Below are 20,755 nucleotides of genomic sequence, written 5' to 3'. Positions count from 1 at the left end.
TGAACGGATGAGGAGTTGTTTCTTAAGAATGAGCAAAGAAAGTAGTTTTTTGAGATGGAATCTACTCCTGGTGAATATGCTCTGAAGATTGTTGAAATGACAACAAAGGATTTAGAATTTACATGAACTTAGTTGATAAAACAGCGACAGGGTTTGAGAGGATGGGCTCCGATTTTGAAAGAAATTTTACTGTGGGTGAAATGTAGTCAAACAGCATCACGTGCTACACAGAGAAATCATTCATGAATGGAGGAGTCTATCGATGTGGCAAACTTTATTGTTGTCTTGTTTTAAGAAATTGCTACAGCCACCCCACCTTCAGCAACCCCCACCCAGATCACTCAGCAGCCATCCACACTGACGCAAGACCCTCCACCAGCAAAAGGATTATGACTCTCCAAAAGCTCAGATAATGGTGAGCATTTTTTAGTGAAGTATTTTTTAATTAAGGTTGTACATTTTTTTAGACATAAAGCTGTTGCATACTTAATAGACCATTATATAGTGTACACATAGCTTTTATATGTACTGGGAAACAAAAAATATATATTTGACTCACTTTATTTGTCATATTGGCTTTATTGCATGCTCTAGAACCAAACTGTCATACCTCTGAGGTATGCCTGTATTTTCCAGATGAGCAAGCTAGATTTGGGCTACAAAACAGTGGCAGAAATAAGGAGTAAGGTGAATGGTGTTTGTTATTCTTGCATGCAAGCGTCCATCCATCCCACTAACACTGATGAAGGACCACTTAGCCATCAGTCATTGCAATAGGAAGAAGAATCAAACAAAATTCCCTGCCTCCAGAAGTTCAAAGTTGATGCTGGGAGAGAGATACATGAGTACAGTTTCAGAGACATGTACTAATAGAGTCTTACCTATTATGCCATGGAGCCTAGGTTTTTGGGTTTTTTTTTTTTTTTGTCTCTGGAGTAGAATTTAGTGATTCATCACTTGCATATAACACCCAAAACATTGGTTCTTAATATAGGAATGACACAGCTAGCAAGAAACTCCAGTATTTTTATCAAGGACATCTACCCAGGTATTACTCCTGGCGACTTTTTTTTAAAAGATTTTATTTATTTGTTTGTTTATTTGAGAGAGAGAGAGTGCAAGCGGGGGGAGGAGCAGAGGGAGAGGGACAAGCAGACTTCACGCTGAGCATGGAGCCTGACTCGGGACTTGATCCCACGACTCTGAGAGCATGACCTGAGCCAAAATCAAGAGTTGTAGGCTTAACCACTGAGCCACCCAGGCCTCCTACTCCTGGAGATTGCTGTTCATTAGGTCTTAGTGGGGCCGTGGCATTTACATTTTGAAAATACACAAGTGGTCTGGTTGGGGGGACTCATACTTAAGAAAAATGGTTTATAAAATGTTAGTGTACAGTTTAGGTATGAGAATGTGTTTTAATTAAGTTTGGAGAGGAAGAGTGCCCACATCTTTTACTTCTTAGAATAGACCAGTGTCACCAATGAGTGGACATCATTATTACAAGGCAATGTATACTCTAGAAAATGTGTAAAATGTATAATGGTACAAAAAGAAAAAAAAAAGATTAGCGATAACCCTCCGAGCCAGGGACAACCACTATTAACACTTTCAAGAAAATTCTTGTACTTGTTTCCTGAAAACATACCACAAATGATCATGCTTTTATGAACTGCTATTTTTTCATTTATCTTTTTTTAAAAAAATAATTATTTGGTTAAATAATCTCTATACCCAACATGGGGCTCGAACTTACGGCCCCAAGATCAAGAGTTGCATGTTCTTCTGACTGAGCCAGCCAGGTGCCCCTGCTTTTCTCATTTAATATATTGTGATCATATTTTCAAGTTGTTAACTAATCTTTTATGGTATTTTGAGCAGTCCAAAAGTATCTGTTGTACATGCTTTAAATTACATTATTTCACTAATATCCCATTCTTGGTGCTGGGGATTGGCAGATGACATGGATATTGTCCCTTAGGAGTTTACTGTCTAGAAGAATCAGTCAACTTATCTTGGCAAATCCAGATCTGCAGAATCCAGGATGTCCCTCAATTTGAAGAATCCAGAGCTGCAGAATGTCCCTCAATTTGGCTTCTTCATGAGTAGATTCAGCTCATGCATTTCTGTTGAGAAACTGTGCAGGTAAGGTTGGGTATACCACTTCACATGACGTACGTGCAAGGCCTGATCACTTGGTTCAGAAGCATTTCATCAAGTTTCTTTACCACAAAGGTACCTGTCCCCTTTGTAATGAATAAGTAGTCTGTTGGAAGATACACAGAGTCTGTGTGAATATCCTTTATTCCAGTGGCCTTTCACACCATGGTTTTAGCCTGAGTCCATTGTTTCAGTGGTGGCTGCAGAATGGTGCTTTTCCAGTAGATCATTTTATCTACATTTATTTGTGGGCAGGCTGTGACTTCATATAGCCAAGCAAAGATAATTCAGGAATTATCCGAATCTGCAAAACATTACCTTATTTGGAAAAGGGGTCTTTGCTGATACAATTAAGTTAAGGATCTTGAGATGAGGAGATTATTCGGGTGGATCCTGAATTCAATGACAAGTGCCTTTTTGGCAGAGGGAGATTCGAGACAGGAGAACACACAGACAAGGAGGGAATGTGTCCACTGAGGCAGAGATTGGACTGAAGCAGTCACTAGGCAAGAAATGCCAAGGAATGCTGACAGCCACCAGAGTGGAAAGAGGCAAAGAATGGATTCTCCCCTGAAACTTCTGTAGAAAGTACTGCCTGCTGACACCTTGGTTTTGGACTTCTGGCCTCCAGAGCTATGAAAGAATAATTTTTTTTTTTTAAGCCACTTGATTTGAGGCATTGTGTTATGGCAGCTACAGGAAACTAACACAAAGATAAAAAGGATTGTCTTTGCCTCTCTGACATGGTCTATTTCATTACTCTGTTCATCGCCTCTATATCAAGAACCTAACCTGAAATGATCTTGTTCATTATTTGGACCTCTTGCTTTTGAACATGTGCTTCCGAAGGGCAGGGATTTTGCTTGTTCCCCTTCCCTGCTGTCTCCTCAGCAGCACTTGGCGTAGTCTCTGGCAAATAGTAGATACTCAAGACCTATTTTGTTGTCTCCCTATTTCCTCATCTACTTGTCTTACATTTCCTAAAGCTGGGGGTGTCAAACTAGCTCAAGGGTCAAATCCGGCTGTTGTCTGTTTCTAGAGGATTTGTGAACCAAGAATGATGTTTATATTTTTGGATGGTTGAAAAAATCAAAAGAAGAATACTTTGTGACATGCAAATTATATACACTTCAGATTTCTGTATATGAATATAAAGTTTTATTGGAACACGGTCACATCCACTCATCGACATATTATCTACGGCTGCTTTCAAAACTGCACTGCAGAGTTGAGTTGTTGCAACAGAGTTCATGTAGATTGCAAAGCCTAACATATTTACCATCTGGCTCTTTACAGGAAAAGTTTGCCCAACCCTGTCCTAAAGGATGAACAGAAATCACTTGGATACTGATAGTCTCTCTGCCTCTTTACCCTCAATTGTTCATGTGCATGTTTAACTCTCATATTGGCATATGGCAAGAAAGCAGGGTGGGTAGAAAATGTGGGTGCCTTCCTTTCTTTGTCATGGCATTTTTGGTAACTCCCTCAGGTTAAACCACGTGCCCTGCATCTCAGACTGATTGTTTTCTACCAAAGGGACTTGAGAATCCTAACAGACCAGAAACTGGATGAAGGACAAAAAGACTGATAAATGTGCTTTCTGCTGGTGTGGGGATAGCATTACTTTGCAAAATTCAAACATCTCGATAAGCCAGGCTGTTTCTTGACTCAAACCATGGTTGTCCAGAATATCAGGGGCCATAAATTTAGCAGAACTGACCAGGCCCGCAATGCCTGAGGTGTCTGTGGAATGTTAATCATGTTACTAGGAAAAGGGAGTGGTCAAATACGGACGGGGAATGCCGAGTTAAACAAAGTGGGGCAGGATTCTTGACAGTAGACTTCTGTGACTCTCCAAGGTGGGATATTGTTCAAAGCAGTGACTAGACTTGGGCCACATGGCAATGACCACCTCATCGGACGGGTGTTCCAGGGAACTTGTTTGGGTAACGATGCCTTAGGCCTTGCTTTTTCTCTTTCCAGTTTAAACAATCCCAGTAATTCAGTGACTACAGAAAAGTCTGTATCTTGTGTCCTTTTACTGCTACTTCTAAGCTAGGGAGAAAAAAAAGGGTTAGCACCTTGTATCCAGATACAGAAAAACTTTGTTAAAAGGGATGTTGAAATTAATAATACAAAATTAGATTAAATGGTTTTGAGAGCCTTTCAGTTATTCAACAGTGATGTCTCAGTTAAAATCAAAGTAAATCTGAACCTTTCTCAAGTGTTAATATTTTTTACATATTTCAATTTGCCCCAACCTTTATATATTTCTTAAACACTGAGCGAGACCTCGGAATGTAAAGCATGCTTGAGTTCAAATGACATATGCAATACCCATTTGTATGACTAAGATGTAGGAATTGTAGCCTTTGCAGTCTGGTAAAGTCAACATGGAAATATGTGGAATTTTCTCGTAGTTTTCAGGAAATAAGGTGTCATTGTTAGGATAGTTTCCTGTCATAAAAAATTCTGTAATTCGGTTTTAAAATAGCAGCCTTAGATGTTGTTTTTGACTCAGAAATCTATAGGAAATCTAAAATTGAATGTTTGTGTGTATGTGTATGTGTAAAAGGATTTTGCATATTTTCCACAGACAAGAAACAAGATGTTTCTATTCCTGGTCATGCACAATTGTAATGACGTAAGTATTTACAACATGCACATATGAAGGCAACCTGACATTGAAAGTAGGGAAGCTCTGTGTTGATTTTGGCATTGGGCTACACGTACAGAGAGCCATCCCTCTCATACTCCCATTCCCACAGCTCCCAGTCCGGAGAGCTGGTCACCCCAGCTGGCTCACAGTAATCATCTGTGTCCGTCAAACAATTTTTTACCTGAAGCTTCTTTGGCTTGGACCCTGTTACAAGCTTCCACTTAAAAACAGAGCTAAAACATTTCTGGTTGGATGGAACAATGACTTATTTTTATGAGCAAAGAGTAGTTTGTCTTTAGTTCCTTCACATAAAGTATCAGGAAAAGAGTCTTTTCATTGTGATGAAAGCAGTTAAATATTGAACACTAAAAACCTCATTAGAGAGTTCTTGGAAAAAACAAAAAGAAAGCCAGCTGGGGAGGAAGTGCTGCTGACTGCAGGAAGAAGAGCCAGAGGTGGGTGCGTTAGGAAGGGGGGGCTGGTGCTGGTGCTCCCCCAGAGCGGCCACTTCATGAACCCACGTTCTCAGGTTCTCACAGCCCAGTCAGCTTCTCTTCTCTCTTCCTTTTAAAAATTGTGGTACAAGGTCTATGACAAAATTCATCAGTATAACCATTTTATTTTTTATTATTTTTTCTTAAGTTTTATTTATTTAAGTATTCTCTACACCCAGCGTGGGACTGGGATTAAGAACCCTGAGATCGAGTCACATACTCCTGTGACCGAGACAGCCAGGCGCCCCTCAATTTAACCATTTTATTATTGTATTGTATTGTTTTTAAAGATTTATTTACTTGAGAGAGAGAGCACGCACAAGCACTGAGCTGGGAGCCCGAGGCAGGGCTTGATCTCAGGACCCTGAGATCAGGACCTGAGCCGAAATCAAGAGTCTGATGTTCAACCGACGGAGCCACCCAGGTGCCCCTCAATTTAATCATTTTCAAGTGTACAATTCAACAACATTTAGTACATTCACCATGCTACGCGACCACTGCCATTCTCTCATTACAGAGCATTTTCATCACCCCCAAAGGCCCCCTGTACCACCATTCTCTCCTTCCTGTAGCCCTTGCTTCCTGTCTCTACAGATTTGTTTATTCTGGTCATTTCATACAAATGGTATCACACAGCATGTGGCCTTTTGTGTGTGGCTTCCTTCACTCGGCATCGTGTTTTCAAGGTTCATCCATGTTGTACCAGGTGGCAACTCTTCGTTCCTTTTTATGGCTGGATAATATTCCACTGCACGGATATGCCACATCTCAGTTAGTTATCCATTCATCCATTAATGGACTTTTGAATTGTTTCCACCTTTGGGCTGTTGTGCATCATGCTGCTATGAATGTTCATGTACAAGTTATTAATTAAAAACCTGTTTTCAATTCTTTTGGGTATATACCTGGGAGTGAAATTGCTGGGTCACATGGTAGTTCTATGTTTAACTTATTGAGAAACTGCCAAACTGTTTTTCTCTTGCCTTCTAAATGCTTTTCTAAAAATAAAAATTCACCACAAAATTGATATTCCAAGCTCAATTACTGTACAGTTTAAAGAATGCCTATATATATTTTTTTAAGATTTTATTTTTTTATTTGACAGAGAGTGAGAGAGCACAAGCAGGGGGAACAGTAGAGGGAGAGGGAGAAGCAGGCTCCCCGTCAAGCAGGGAGCCCAATACGGGGCTTGATCCTAGGACCCGGGGATCATGACCTGAGCCGAAGGCAAACACTTAACCATCTGAGCCACGCAGGTGCCCCAAGAATGCCTATATTTCTAGGATAAATATTAAGCATCTAAGGATTTTCTTTGTGTACAAAATTGCCTCAGAATACTTTGCTAAATGAGCAAGCAAGCACAACCCACTTATATTTATTTACTTCCTGCCATAGTTGGCTTTTTCCTAAAACATTCAGCCTTTTACAAAATTCAGTATCTCTTAAGAGGATGGTTATAAATAGATTATAATGTCACTGTCCACTTTGGCTTTTATACTTTTTTTTTTTTTCTGGGTCAGATGGAAGCTTTCTAATCTCTTTTGTGATTTGTTTAAATGTAGAGTAATCCAAGGGCAAATCTGAGTTAGCTACTCTCTCTCTCTTTTTTTTTAAATGTTACTTTTGCTTAAATTTCATGGTTGCCCAGAGCAGGATAAAAAAAAAAAAAAAGTAAAGTGGTTACAGATAATGCTGATAATTTCCCAATATCAGATTGTCTGGTGACCATATCATTGTCCCAGCATAAAGTGAACCTGATGAAGAATGGGGCATTAGGCTGCCACAGACACAGCTCCACAAGAGAGTCGTAGCCCGTTCCTGGACAGGCAGCTCCCCAGCCCTCAGCCTCCACCCCCCAGTGGCCCAACCTCCCCCAAATACTTAACAATCAATATGGCTCAGGTATCAACCAGTCTGCACAGAGGTCATGGACCATTATATGATGCGGGAAGTTCTGGAAGCCCCCTGTGGGCCAAGCTTAATGCTGTAGTTGCTGGAACTTGAGACTGTCTCGGGGTACTGGTGTTGGGGTTTAGAGGCAGTGGCCCTGGGAGGGAGTTAGGATAGTAGCTATTTACCAACTGATATAGAAGTATTTTAGTATTTTAATAGGCCAGTAATGCTGTATTGCTAATCAAGGATTCTGTTACTAGAAGCTATGATTATATTCCTTCCTCCCTACCGTCCTTCACCAGAAATCTCCGTCTTCCCCTACTGTCTTTCCCAAAAAAATGGTTACCACTTTTCCTACTAGAGAAGGCATTATTCTGTCTACTTACCTCAGCTTCTGACAATGAAGAGATAACCATTCTAACCGAATCGGTCTAGGAAGGTTACTGTCCTGACCAGCAATTCCTTGTACTTTGAGGAATTCCTTCCTTGATTTGTTTTATTTGGTATGACCACAGTCTTTTTTTTTTACTAAACTCTCAGTTTCGCTTGACATTTGTCTTGTTTAATAACCATCGATGTTTTTTCAATGCCTAGATATAACCACGCACACACCCACCCTCACCAAGAAAAAAAACCACACACACAGCCTTAGAATGGCATTCTAGGCCTCAATCTCATTTCCAATTTCTTTTTCAATTACAATTGCTTTTATATACCCTTCTTCCCATCTATAGACATGCGTTTTCTCCCCCAGATATAACTGTTCATCACTGTCTCCATCTCTGGATTCCCTCCATGTCATCATTTATTAAAATCCTATCATGCGGGGCTCCTGGGTGGCTCAGCCGGTTAAGCGTCTGCCTTTGGCTCAGGTCACGATCCCAAGATCCTGGGATCAAGCCCCGCATCGGGCTCCCTGCTCGGTAGGGGGCCTGCTTCTCCCCCTCCCTCTGCCACTCCCCTTGCTTGTGCTTTCTCGCTCTCTCTCACTCTATCAAATAAATAAAATCTTAAAAAAATAAATTAAATAAAATAAAATACAATAAAATCATATCATGCTTGCTGATTATTCATGCAGGGTCATATCCTTTCCTTTTTTGGAAACTTAGAGAAGGGGTATGTGACCCAAATTGAGCAGCCAGCCTTTTTTCAGGGTTGAGGTAGGCCCCTGCAGAGAGACTCTGACCATCAGCTCCAAGGCTGCCTGAACCCGGAGCTTTTGTGGCCATGGAAAGACTATCTGAGAACAAACCTGACATGGGAGTGGGGCCAAGAGATCAAGGGGTGGGAGAATGTGCCCTGATAGGCATCAGCTGAGCCCTGGGCTCACTTCTTGGACTTCTCTGCTGGTGGGGACAACAAATTACCTTTTTTGCTTAATTTGTCACGAGAGTGAGGCGGCATATCTTCCAAGGCATGGGTCATAGGCCAACACCTCTGTGCTCTTCTTCAGCTCAACTAATCACCTGTCTCCCCTGCCTCTTCTCTCCCCTGGCTCTTGATTTGTGCTGTTTGTGTGCATGATTCATCCTGCTAGAAAGTTAGGGCCCTCAGGAGGATAGACCCCTGGAGGTTCAAGACCAGGCTGTGTAGCATTAATTAGGGGGAGTGGGTGGTGAGGCACTGAGTACGGGTTGCTCTTTTGTGCGATGAGGCAGGGAGAGAGAGGAAAAGCTGGTAGGATCGGGGAGGCTCTGGAGGCCTCAAGAAAGCTCGGGAAACCTCAAGAAGAAAAACATTCAGCCCTGGGCATGAGCATTCATGTTTATATATGAAAGGAGCCGGGGAAGAGGGAAGAGGAGGGTCTGAAAGCAAGAGGGCTAATTGCCAGAAAGCAGGCACGGGGTCAGCAGGAGGGCTGGGATGAAGAATGAGAAGGAAGGTATTTATTCAGAAACACAAGCGGGAGAAAACAGAATGTATTAAGATATGGTGACATTTTAACACGGAGAGGAGTTGAAGGAGTACATGCTTTGTGATTTTAATCTCAGCAAAGCAGCAAATCATCAATTTATTGGACGTATTGTTTAAATGCTTTAAGTTAAGATTGCTTTCCTTAAACCTGCCTTGAGGATTAAACAGCCACGCCCTCATTTTCCCTCTAAGGGAGGGTCACCTCTTCCTAACTTCCTAAAGGGTGTTCCTTGTCCGTAGTCTTCCCAGTGTCCAGGATGCCAAGGGCCAATCGTATCTCATCACTTCAGTTCTTGAAACAGTGCAAATGCTTCCCAGAAGTTTTAGAACAAACTTTCTAGTCTTTAGTGTAGCACATAAGACCTTATATTCTGTCGGAGCCTAGTACATGGGGACGTATGTGACAGACTTGTAGGCCATGCTTACCTGTTCAGACCATCTTCAAACACTTCTAACCTGCCCTCCCAACCCCCTTGTCCTGACTCACATATGACACTTCCACAATGCTGAAGTTGCTTGGTATTTCTTGCCAGAACCTGTGTTCTTTGATCCCTCTAGATCTTTCTACATAGTGCTTCAGCTTCATTCAGTAACATCGGTTGAGGACGAAAGAGGTGCCTGAGGCTGTAAGCTTACCCCAGTTGGTTTACCAGGCAAACTCCTCTGCTGAACATCCTCTCAAGCCACTCTTTCCTGGGAAGCTTTTCTGGAACCCTTTAGAGAGGAGCCAAGAACCATTGATTATACAGTTAAATCATATCATATATGAATATAACTTAATTTACTTATGTAATTCAGCTCTACATTTTTCCTACAGCAGGGACTCAAAGTTTCATCTGGTAGTCAACTACAAAATATGTTACATATTCTTTTTTTTTTTTTTTTTTAAGTAAACTCAACCCCCAACATGGGCTCAAACTCACAACCTGAGATCAAGAGTCACACACTACCAACTGAGCCAGCCAGGTGCCCCAACATACTCTTTTTTGATATTATGGACATTTCTGTATAGATATCAGTGTAGAGGGTTATATGTATCAACCTTGTATGTTACGGGTAATTCAAGGGATTTCCCGGGGAACAATTTTGTGTATACTTTAGTTTCACCTTCTCACTGACTTTAGACCTTACACCTTACTAAGATTAAGTTAAGGTATGAGGTGACCATTGCATAAATTATACTTGAAAATGTCTTAAGAAGGCCTTGGACTGGCTTTTGTTCTAGTGCTTTAGTTGAGCATGAGATGAAGCAGTTGGCTTGTGTTCGGGGCCTGGAGTGTCTTGAAACACTAGACTCTGGCTGGTGTTCACCATTGCAGAGGCATCTATGGAATGAGATGTCCAAGGAAACCACAGAGTAATGTTCACTACAGGCCACGCCCTCCTTTTGTGGAATGGCCTGGGCTATTTATAATGTTTTATTTCTCTCTTAAAAGAAACTTACTGGATGACTATACCTGAATTCACTTAAGTCAAACACGGAAATGATGTGACCCCACTGTACTGGTCTGAGTTCATGAGAGAATTCTAGTCGGGGAATGTGTTTGGGGGAACAATCTGTGTGTAGGTAGTAGCTGAAATTATGTGTCTGGATGTGTTTACCAAGGGGGGCTTAGTCAGAGGTAAGAGTAGGCAGCCAAGGGAAGAGCCTAGGTGAATGCTGATGTTTATGGGGCAGGAGGAGGGGTGTCCAAAAAGGAAGTTAGAAAGGTAGGAGACTAGATAGTGACTTGGAGGCCAAGGGAAGGAGTTTCAAGAAACAGAGAGTGGGGAAAGATGTCTGATGCTATAGGAGAGGGCACTCCCCTATCTTAATTAAGTCGGGTAAGGTTAGAAGGTGTCCTTTGGATTTAACAACTTCTCCAAAGTTGCCTTTGCTACGACTCGGTTGAGAGGTTCCATGAGGGTCAAGGTCAGATTGCAGGGCGGGGAGGTGGGAATGGGACACTCGCATTTCAGTAATATTGGCTTGGAGGGTTGGGGGCAAGTGTGGGAAGTTTACTGAAGAGGGGTGAAGGCTAAGAGAATGTTTTAAAATTCAATAGAATGGAAATTCTTGAGGCTGTTTTATGCTGAAGAGAAGAGGCAGTTGAAAAGAAGAGATTAAAGATACAAGAGATTAAAGATACATACAAGGGCATGGCCGGAGGATCTGGGAGGGGATGCTCTGAAGGCCAGATCCAATATTTGACCTTGGACAAGAGGAAGGGGAGGAAGAGGAAAAGCAAGCTTTCTGCAAGCCAGGAGTATGCCTGATTTGTGTCCTTGCCCCATGTGCATGGTGCCTGGCGCACAGCAAGGCTTGGAGGGAAGGTAGGGAGATGCAGATAACGCTGGGCTGCAGGCTGGGGGGCCGGGCATGGGGTGGGATCAAGAATCAAGAGTTCTGGCCCTTGCCTGGTTTCCAAGAGAGGGAGGAGGCAAGACCATCTGTTGAAGGTGTCAGGGGAAGTGGCGGAATTTGGAAAGGGAGCTATGGGTTGGGAGGACCCATGGAAACAGGTGGAAGAGGAGAAGGAAGAAGCCGCCATGGTGCAGGGGAGGCCCACTGACGTCAGGGACCTTGACATTAGAGGCCAAATCTGTGGGATCATGGAGTTTTCTCCATCAGCATGCAGCTGCTCGTAGGCAGGAGCCCACAGGGCTGGGCTGATCAGGGTAAGTAAGCTAGGTGTCAGGAGGGGAGGGGACGCAGCTCAGTTTTCTAGCTTTGGCTTTCTATTTCTCTACCTGAAATTTTTTTTTCCAGATGATAAATGTGATACATGCTCATTGTGGAAAACTTGGAAGATACAGGAGCAACTAAAAAAATCACCCATCATCCTACCTCCCAGGGATAACTACTGTAAACATACAGAATTTTTCCAGTCTGTGTATTTTTTGTATAAAATACGATAATATTCTTTATGTAACTCTGTCTTTAATATTAAATTGTGACTGTTTTTACATGACGTTAACCATCCGTTGAGAGCACACTTAGTGGCATCACTGCATTTTATGGCTGTCTGGTAATGTCTTTACTCACATTCTCCTCTCTTCTTTGCTCTAGCTTCTCCCCTCCCTGTGGGTTGGCACCATCCCCTGGAGTGTAATTTGGGCTTTGGGATCCTCCACACGTGGGCCTCTTGGTGCCAGTCTGGGTTCCTCCCTTCCTGTAGATGGGCAGGAACTAGATTTGGTTGGAACACCCCTCCCTCCCACCTCCTCCCTCTTCAGGCTCACACTGAGATGCTCCTGAGCCTGGGACAGCCACCTTGTCCTGTCTCTCCTTCCACAGTGTGTCTTCCGCCCTCCCCATACGTCCTGCTGAATGTGACAGCACTTTCTGATGTCCTGGATCAGGACCTCTGAGTACATAGCAGTAGCTTAAACTAGAAACAGGTGTTTTATTTTGAACGAACCCAGATTTATTCCATGTTTTAAAAAAGTGCACTTTTGTCCTGATTCTAGAAAGAAATAATTGCTCATTATGAAATAATTGGAAAATACAGAAGAGCCTAAGGAGGAGAATAAAGAAGCAACAATTCCACTACACAGAGATAATCACTGTTACAAGTTTGGTGTATTTCCTTCCTGTTTTTAATATATGTGTATGAGTTTGCATATATAGGAGTTGATATAATGGGGAGAGGAATATATATATATATATATATATGTTATATAGAGATGTATATACATTATATATGTACATATATTTACATATATTATATACACACATATTTACATATTATGTACACATATATATTTACACATATTATATACATTATATATTTACATATATATTATATATGCATATATGTATTTACATGTATTTTATAGATACATACATAATATATATACATACATAATATATACGACAGGTGCCACAATCTTATCAGCTGTAATTATGTATGCCCTGTTACCTTTGCCACGTTCTATTGGTTAGAAGCAACTCACAAGTTGTGCTTATTCTCAAAGGGAGAGGATTATGCATGACCCCAGCAGGTGGGCTCATGGTGACCAGGGTCTATCTGCCATAGTAGGAATGGTCAGCTCCTCTTGCCATGTTTCAGATGAAGCGGACTCTACTCCGTGAACTTGGCCAAGCCAATCTTTCACATTCCTTTTCCTGGCCACACTGATTGGATCAAGGTTGGGCACTCAACCTGGGTCAAGCAAGCTGGGGCCCATGTGATGCAAACACGCAGTAAATGGAATGTTGAACCATCAGTAAAGCAGACCCACCCTTCCACCGGACAGGGAAGGGAGGGTCCTGGGAAGGGAGCTAATTCAGAAACAGTGGAGCTGGGACATAACTGTGCTTTCTGGTTTGTCTAGGACAGCCCCAGTTTAGACCTGTTGTCCCAGTATAATTATTACCAGCACCCCACTTTTGCTCTGTATAGTGTCAGGTTTGGAGAGTAAATTATGTGATTACCCTAGCTTTGAATTATCTTTCAGATTCACTTGGAAAGTCTTGGGGAAGCCCATCTCCAAGAATAGCCTGTCGTGCCCTGAAACCGAAGTTCAGAGGGACAACTGCTGGGAGAGGCGTGTGCCGTGTATAATTATTAAGATTCTGTGTGTAGAAAAAGCAGGGATTCTGACTGAAAATATGCCCAATTTCATCATAAAAGAATTATAGGCATTGACCTGCCATTTAGCTGCTTCTAACATGGGCACCATACCTCGTGTTCTTGGAATGGAAGTAGCAGGCATTCAAGTACTGATGAAGTCACTGGTTCAGTCAAGACCTCTAGCTCTGCTAGTGAGTGAGAAAGGGGTCAGGGAATTCAAATCCAGAGCCCTGTTCAGAAGCAGCAGACAAGAGGAGGTGGAGAGCAAGCATTAGGTGCACACCACTGGATGTGCAATCTTGAGGGAGGGAGGTGCGTAGACATCTTGGATGCCTTTCAGATTCTTCCTTCCTCTCCTTCAGAACTTGGACTGAAAATTACATGGGAGGGGAGGAGGGAGGAGGGATGGTATAGTTTCGTGTCTAATGAGCACCAGCTCTGGAAACAAATTACCTTGGGTTTGAATAGTGGCTCTGACCATACACAGTTGTGTGTGCTTGGACGAGTTACTGTGCCTCAATTTCATCATCCCAAAGTAGTTGCATTATATACTAAACTGTGAGGATTATTATCATTTTAAAGAAAGAGGGAGCGGGGGAGGGGCAGAGGGAAAGGGAGAGAGAATCTTAAGCAGGCGCCATGCCCAGTGAGGAGCCTGATGTGGAGTTCGATCCCAGGACCCTGAGATCATGACCAGAGCTGAAATCAAGGATCGGATGCCTAACCAACTGAGCCACCCAGGCATTCCTAAACTGTGGGGATTAAATGACCTAATGCATGTGATGTGACTAGCATACCCCCCTTGAACATAGTACACTCTTAGTCAAGATAAGCTTCCATTAATAACATTTGCCGGCATCCTCTGTAACACGTATTTTAGATATATTACCCAATTTCATGCAATGGACCAAATATGTCCTTCATTTTATAATTGAGGAGACTGAAACTCAGAGATGATATAATTTGCCTTGTTGGTTAGTGAGAGGTATAGTAGCACTTATGTTCATGTAGGTCTTTGACGCTGTATTTGATGTATTTGGTCCACTGCACCAGGCTGCCTGGTCTGTACCATCCCTGTATCCCCAGAGCCTGGAACACCGCCTGGCACACAAGTGCCCAATGAATATTAGTGGCTGGCTGCGTGAATGCCTTATGTCTCCTCACCGTGACGGTTCCTTTGTTCTCTTTGCTGGGTAGTGGAGTATTTGGCTCACACTGTACTCCACTCCACTCATTAGTATGCTGCTTCTTGTCTTAAAGCCTTTGTTTGTGTGTAGCCAATCCCTCAGCCAGACCGGGAGTTTTCAGAAGGCCAGGGTTGCCTTGCATTCGCTAAGGCAGGAACTAAGGTCCAGCGTGTTAGAGCCCACTAGCACTTTGCAGAAAGATTGTTTTGAACATCCAAGGATAGAGTTTCCTGACTTTTTTTCCTTTAAAGATTCAGATATCAAATGCACACTGGGCTAGCGGATCCTTCTTAAGTAAGATCAAATGTGTGAAAGTCTTCTCACACGGGCAGCTCAGCCCAAAACGAATCATTTGGCATGCTTAAGCCACGGTTGCTACTTTTGTTTTTGGAGGCTGCGTGGTTCAAAGGAAAGAGCACTGGACTTGGGGTTTGGGTCACTTAACTTTTTCGGCCTCTGCTTCTGCACTTACAAAACTGGAATGATAGTGCATGCCCGCACCTAACTCAAAGCTTGGTAAAGTCAGAAGAGACAACGTGTCTTAAGGACCTTATTACTGTGGAGTACCGGTAAAATAAAAAAGGACCCCCTATAGGGTTGTTAGTGAAAAACAGGAGTTGGTACAGAGCCAGAATTGTCAATTTTAATGTACAGAGTTTCAAAAGATTATGTACGATAAAATTATAGGTTTTTTAAAAAAGATTTTATTTATTTATTTATTATTTATTTATTTATTTAGAGAGGGAGAGTGCGCAAGCAGAGGGAGGAGCAGAGGGAGAGAGAGAAAGAGAGAATCTCAAGCGACTCCACACGGAGCATCTGATCTGGTCACGGTGCTTGACCCCACGACCCTAAGATCATCACCTGAGTTGAAACCAAGGGTCAGATGCTTAACCAACTGAGCCACCCAGGTGCCCCAAAATTATAGTTTTGTTATCTCTGGGTGATGAGATTCTGGGTAATTTTGTCTTCTCAGTTTTGCCTATGTGCATTTCCTAATTTTGCCATTATGAACTTTTTTCTCTATTTTTGGCTTGGTTGAGTTGTTTTAAAAAATCATTCTGTACAATCGATGTATCTAAGTGACAACATAGTTAATATACGATAACACCATTATTATCATTGTTTTTTTCCTGTGTCAGTCTGATAGGTGGTTTGGTTACTTCTCCAGCCTGGCTTCTGGTGTGGCTCATGGTGGGACATCAAGCCTGTGGGAAAATAAGGTCCTGTGAGCTCTAGCCCTCTCCAGACTCCTAAGTTTGTATCAAAAGAGATGATTATAATAAAATAAATTTGTGGGGCGCCCAGCTGGTTCAGTTGGAAGAGCATGTGACTCTTGATCTCGGGGTTGTGAATTCAAGCCCCACGTTGGGTATAGAGATTACTTAAAAATAAAGTCTTTAGGGGTGCATGGGTGGCTCAGTCGGTTAAGTGTTTGCCTTCTGCTCAGGTCACGATCCCTCTCCCTCTGCCGCTCCCCCTGCTTGTGCTCTCTGTGTCAAATAATAAAATCTTTAAAAAAATAAATAAAATAAATTTGTAAGTTCACTTTAAGCATAGATAAATACATTACACAGAACTACAACAGATTTAGAGGAAAAACAATGTGATCTGTGGTCTTTTGGTCTTAACATCTCTGGGGAATTCTTCATGCTCTTCTGAATTTGGCCCTCTCCATTTATGCTTAGGATTTAAAAGATGTCACTTTGGGGTGTCTGGGTGGCTCAGTTGGTTAAGTGTCTGCCTTCGGCTCAGGTCATGATCCCAGGGTCCTGGGATGGAGCCCCAGCTGGGGCTCCCTGCTCAGCAGGAAGCCTGCTTCTCCCTCTCCCACTCCCCCTGCTTGTGCTTTCTCTCTCTCTGTCTTGCAAATGAATAGAATAATAATAATTTTGAAAAATTATGTTCTCTCTTGCATGATTTTTAGTGGACATCTAACATTTTCTATCATAAGTTTAAATAAATTTTAAAAATGTATGATAAGTCCCTTAAGTTGCTTAAGGGTTCTCCACCAGAGACAGTTTTGCCCCCTCAGGAGACATTCTAGCAATGTCTGGTGGTCACAACTATGTGTGTGTGCATGTGTGTGTGTGTGTGTGTAGACCAGGGATGCTGCTCAACATCCTATAATGCAACCCATAACAAAGAATTATCTAGCCCAAAATGTCAACAGTGCTGAGGTTGAGAAACTTTGGTTTGAATGTATGCAAATTAATATAAATACCAGGGGATTTTATACTTACTAGCATCCATTTAAAAAACACATAAACTCTTCTATAACATTTTTCCTTTTCTTTCTCAAAATTTTATTTCCATTATCTTTTCCCCAAAGAACTTTATCCTAATGAAATGCTGTTCTATTTGAAAGCCTTACAATACCATACAATTTTCTGCTACAAGACTATATATATGTGAATTGAATTATTTTCAAACATCCTATGACCATGGTTCTAAAGGTTCATATTTTCCTTCCTGAATATTGAGTGGCATTAGAAATTGATCAAACACCAAAAATATATTATAACATTTGATAGGTGAGTTTTAGATGCAGAAACCTTTTGGTTGAAATGCCTCTCTTCATGGGATGATTTAGGGAGGCAACGTCAGGGGTCTGATAACCAGTTTTTGGTGACATGGAGATTTCCTGCCTAGGGGGAGGGTAAGAGTCTAGGGTGGGAGAGAGGCGGCCTTTGAAGTGAGGTTGGAGAGTTGGAGTTGTGAATGGTGGTAGGAAATCAGAATTGACATGATCAGTTCTCAGGTGGATCAGCTTTAGGAAAGAAAACATATGGAGGCTGAGGATTTTGAAATAGGTTTCCTTAAAATTATCTATGCCCGCATACCCTCTTGGAAGGTCTTCCTACAAACACAGAGGTGTTTGTACATCGGTTGGATTTAACTCACTCTGGCTCTCCAAGTGACTTAGCAACTCTTTTCTTTTAATGATCAAACTTTGCTCACACAGCTAATGCATGTTAAAGAAAGCTAGGCTAGTGTATATTATAAATACTTTATAAGTCAAGCAAGTACAATTTCTCACAGGAGGCATAATTATCGTGGAGGTGGATTAGCCTCGTAGCTGAGAAAGCCAGTTCTAGAATCAGACCCGATGTTTGTTACTATTCTCCATCATCACCAGCTGTGTAACCTGGAGGCAAATTATTACTAGGTCTGGTCCACAGCTTGCTCACCTGGAAAGTGGAACTAAAGATAGATTTCTCACTGGGTTGTTGTGAGATTTAAATGAGGTCATGCATGCAAAGCACTTAGTACAGTGCCCTGTAGATATGAAGCACCGGGCAAATAACAGTTTTTGTTGTCTTTAGATACTACAGCGCTCTCCTCAAGGAATGAACTCTACAGAGGCAATGGGATCATTATTTGAGTCTTACTTCTTAGATCATGGAGCTTATTGGCACCCTACTGCCGTGATTCCCTGGACAGCATTAGATCTTTGAGATCCCGATGGACCATGAGTCTCGCAAGCCTGAGGCTCTGGAGCTGCAACCAGGCTGCCCACACTAGCGGTGTACTTGTTTTCAGACTCACCAAGACCAACGTAAACTCTCTAAGAACCCCAACTGGAAGCATGGACCCCTGGATGCCTGAAGTTATCTTTAATATTCTCAGAACACCATCTAGGAGTCGCATGATGTAGATGAACGACATGCAGGGTCCCCTACAGGGTCACTTACAAAAAACCTGTGCGAAGGCATGACTCCAAGTAACAATACCAAAGTACCTTAATCCTTGTATCGACAACTGTTCTATTGGGTTACACAGTTTTAATCCCAGAGGAGTTGTCTCTTGACATTAAACTGTCCAAACAGTATTTATATCTGCGGCTGCCCTGCAAGATCACTTAACCCTGCACAGCCGTTTAAAAGTAGTTAATGACAGACCCGGCATGACTTGCCCCTTATGAATGATCACATAAGTTCGACCTGTGCTGTCATGGTTTATGGAGGAAGGCAGTTTGTCCATAGCCTGCTTCAACCACAGCAGGTAATTTGAAATGAAATGAGACAGTTTCTACAAGCAGATTGATTTGGGAATCTTGCCTGTTCTTCCCTTTGACCCTTGACAGGTTGACACTACAAAGATTGTGACTTTAAAAAATGATTGGGTGCAAATACATTTAGGTAGATGATTTACTGTGTGCCGAAGCAAGGCCAGTGCCTTTCGGGTGTAACTGTGAGGAAAGGTAATTGTCAACTTTAACAACTCGCGTTTTATGTTTCTGCATTTTATTAATTATCCTACCAGCAGATCTACTAATAACCCTTAATCAAGTGCTTTAGATTCCTGGTGACAGTCTAGGTACCCAATCTCAAGATTAAGAGATACGGTATTGATGATAAACTTATTCGAAGTACTGATGCAGTGTGTTGTTTTGGTCGAAAACCCCAGCTTTGCACGTAGGAGTAAGAAATCGGGTTCTCTTTCATGGATCTCACTTCCTTCTCTCCTTCTTTGTTTTTGTAAATACGGTTAATCACATGCAGGAGGAAACACTGTGATTAAAAGGCTGATAGGTTTCATTTTTGATACTCAAAGAGTTACCAGAAATATCAAAAAAGAAAATCCCAGCTACGCATTACGAAATGCTTTTTTCCCCTAATCTTTTGTAATCACATTAGATTTTCACAAATGAATAGTATGTGATATTTAAACATGGTTTATGTATTATTTACTTATTTTAGATTTCTGTATCTTGTTTTTTCCCAAAATTTTTATTTAAATTCTAGTTAGTTGACATTCAGTGTAATATTGGTTGCAGGAGCAGAACACTTACACGTAACACCCAGTGCTCATCGTAACAAGGGCCCTCCTTTACACCCATCCCCCACCTAACCCATCTCCCACCCACCTCCCTCCATTTTCATATTATTTTGACTGTATTCTTCTGATGCAGTCTTTTTTTTCTCTCAGATGGGATGTTCTGTCACCAATAATGTTACCATACACAGAACCGAGATGTCAACTGTTTTCCAAACAACATTAAAAAACCACCATCAGGAAGATTATTTTTAAAAGGTGGTTATTTCAGTTCACAATTACGCACTATTTATGCCTGTATGATTTTAAATGAACTTTGCAATAGAACTGCTGATTTACCAACGTTTGGATTTGCGTTGAAGTGCCCACGCTTCTTAACAATTTGCCATAGAACTTGGGCTCTTCTCCGCAGCTTTTGTGTTTCTCTCTATTCTAACCACTTTGTTTGAAATATAATTTTGAAGATGCTAGTAAAAAGTATAACAAATTCCCTATTGGTCTCTGTTTAAATTATTTACTACCCTTTTGAGCCATATCTTCATTGAACTATGTTAAAAGTATTTTGCTGGAATGTTTCTTTATGTTGTCCATCGGGTTTAATAGACGTGCCATTTAATAAGCTCTCCACCTGTAAGGATAGACTATTTGACCTCTGTGCCCTGCCACTGGTAGACATAGTATAAGATTGCTTTGTGAAATAAAGCTGTCGGTAACATCAACAAAATAAAAAATGATCGTATTCCAATACTCTCTGCTGAGTACTATGACAGCACTGAAATATGGAATAAAATTGAAAGTAGATTAGTTTTGGGTCTTAAGTCATGTTTTGACAAGAAATAAGAGAGGAGAACATATCTTTGAACTTTTAGTTTTAAAGTTTTTTAATGAAAATATTTATCATTTTGTAAGGTTCCTTCTTTCTTTATTGCATCTAGGCTATATAGCCTTAAAACAATCCGTTCTCTTATTGTGAGGGATGTAAATACTGTTCTCTCTTTATATTAAATACCATAAAGGAGACTCACACGGTGTGAGATGGCTTGGCACCTGTAAGTTAAGGAATGTCATGCTAATAAAAAAGCTTATTGAGGAGGTTGGAAAATCAGTCATTAATAA

General features: G+C 41.6%; 2 long non-coding RNA genes across 3 annotated transcripts in view; both read left to right on the top strand.

The window, feature by feature from the left end:
• LOC112811227 (uncharacterized) overlaps positions 1-20,755 on the top strand; it is an 81,839-nt gene that overhangs the window by 22,707 nt on the left and 38,377 nt on the right. The window lies entirely within an intron of this gene.
• Positions 292-20,490, top strand: LOC141371124 (uncharacterized). 2 transcript variants are annotated; one of them, XR_012375807.1, is made up of 3 exons: positions 292-415; positions 1,979-2,142; positions 18,187-20,490. It is a non-coding gene; the product is annotated as an uncharacterized lncRNA (long non-coding RNA). The 2 variants fall into 2 exon arrangements; XR_012375808.1 differs by lacking the exon at positions 18,187-20,490 and adding an exon at positions 4,754-5,146.

This window comes from Callorhinus ursinus, unplaced genomic scaffold (assembly GCF_003265705.2).
Source record: "Callorhinus ursinus isolate GAN/ISIS: 27379988/994484 unplaced genomic scaffold, GSC_fseal_2.0 scaffold57, whole genome shotgun sequence".
Lineage (NCBI taxonomy): Eukaryota > Metazoa > Chordata > Mammalia > Carnivora > Otariidae > Callorhinus > Callorhinus ursinus.
This window is presented reverse-complemented; position numbering and strand designations above follow the sequence as displayed.